Consider the following 2500-nt stretch of genomic DNA (forward strand, 5'->3'; position numbering starts at 1 on the left):
TGCGTCTGCCCTTTTTAAATATTCTATATCAACAACTGAAAGGACTCAAATGGCCCTGACGCATGGTCTACTACACCCTTTAATGGCTGGCCTGATGATACACACACAAGTTGACCTGCATGGCTATTAAGGGTAGGCTTCACTTATGGCTTTGTAATTAGTTGTACTGTATTAATCGTTTGTAATTTGTGCTTGTAAATAACGGGTTTGATAGCTCCAGGGAGACATCTGTGCATCTCACCCAGGGCTTCTCATGTCTGCGCTACTTACTGAGTCATGGAAAACGCAAAACAGCTGTGACACCATTAGTGGCAAAAGGCAGTGGGACTGTGTACATACAGCAAAAAGATAGAGAAAGATGTCGGCCAGTGACTGTGGAAAAAGATAGAGAAAGATGTCGGTCAGGGACTGTGTACACGTGGAAAAAGAGAGAAAGATGTCGCTCAGTGACTGTGTACACGTGGAAAAGATAGAAAAAGATGTTGGTCGGTGGTGGAGTGATTTAATCCTCAAGCGCCAGGGAAATTGGCCATGATGCAAAGATGCTTCAGATGTGACACAGGTCTCACATCAAGAAATGAAGTTACCGTTTCAACATCCAACAATAAGGAGGCAATTGGAAAAAAATAGGCTGCATGGTTGCGTTGCTAGAAAAAAAATGCCATTACTGCACCAATGTCCCAAAACAGCATGCTTATGATGTGCTTGCTATCAGCACCCAGAGAAGCCTCAGAACTTCTGGAACAAAGTCATGTGGAGTGATGAGATCACAGTGGAACTCTATGGTCAGAATCATACTGTAAATGCTACGTTTGAGAGGAGTCATCAAGATGGCCTGTGACTAAAAGTGCATCATCCCTACTGTGAAGCATGCAGGTGGGGATGCGTGACCTACAGAGGTAAAAGGAATTCAGTTGAAGTTGAAGTTGAAGGCAAGATGAATGCAAAAGTTATCAGAAAATGATCTCATTCAACTGTCACAAAAAGCCTCAAGCTGTCACTGGTGCTGTAGGGCCCATTCCACAGCACTAGAGCTGAGGAGACTACTGGATGGGGATCAGCACTAGAGCTAAGACTACTGGATGGGGATCAGCTCACAGCACTATGGAGACTACTGGATGGGGATCAGCTCACAGCACTAGAGATAAGGAGACTACTGGATGGGGATCAGCTCACAGCACTAGAGCTAAGACTACTGGATGGGGATCATCTCACAGCACTAGAGATAAGGAGACTACTGGATGGGGATCAGCTCACAGCACTGGAGCTAAGGAGACTACTGGATGGGGATCAGCTCACAGCACTGGAGCTAAGGAGACTACTGGATGAGGATCAGCTCACAGCACTAGAGCTAAGACTACTGGATGGGGATCAGCTCACAGCACTAGAGCTAAGACTACTGGATGGGGATCAGCTCACAGCACTATGGAGACTACTGGATGGGGATCAGCTCACAGCACTAGAGCTAAGACTACTGGATGGGGATCATCTCACAGCACTAGAGCTAAGGAGACTACTGGATGGGGATCATCTCACAGCACTGGAGCTAAGGAGACTACTGGCTACTGCTTTTATCTGCTATTACTGTTTGGTTTTTGTTTATGTAAAGCACATTGAATGACCTCTGTGTATGAAATGCGCTATATAAATAAACTTGACTTGACTTGACTTGACTTGACTTGACTTGACTTGACTTGACTTGACTACTGGATGGGGATCAGCTCACAGCACTGGACCTAAGGAGACTACTGGATGGGGATCATCTCACAGCACTAAGGAGACTACTGGATGGGGATAAGCTCACAGCACTAAGGAGACTACTGGATGGGGATCAGCTCACAGCACTAAGGAGACTACTGGATGGGGATCAGCTCACAGCACTAGATCTGAGGAGACTACTGGATGGGGATCAGCTCACAGCACTAGAGCTGAGGAGACTACTGGATGGGGATCAGCTCACAGCACTAGAGATAAGGAGACTACTGGATGGGGATCATCTCACAGCACTAGAGATAAGGAGACTACTGGATGGGGATCAGCTCACAGCACTCAGGAGGCTACTGGATGGGGATCAGCTCACAGCACTAGAGCTAAGGAGACTACTGGATGGGGATCAGCTCACAGCACTAGAGCTAAGACTACTGGATGGGGATCATCTCACAGCACTATGGAGACTACTGGATGGGGATCATCTCACAGCACTAAGGAGACTACTGGATGGGGATCAGCTCACAGCACTAGAGCTGAGGAGACTACTGGATGGGGATCAGCTCACAGCACTAGAGCTCAGGAGACTACTGGATGTGAATCAGCTCACAGCACTAGAGCTCAGGAGACTACTGGATGTGAATCAGCTCACAGCAGCTGAGGAGACTACTGGATGGGGATCAGCTCACAGCACTAGAGATAAGGAGACTACTGGATGGGGATCAGCTCACAGCACTAAGGAGACTACTAGATGGGGATCAGCTCACAGCACTCAGGAGGCTACTGGATGGGG

The sequence above is a fragment of the Sardina pilchardus genome, chromosome 4, assembly GCF_963854185.1.
Source record: "Sardina pilchardus chromosome 4, fSarPil1.1, whole genome shotgun sequence".
Lineage (NCBI taxonomy): Eukaryota > Metazoa > Chordata > Actinopteri > Clupeiformes > Clupeidae > Sardina > Sardina pilchardus.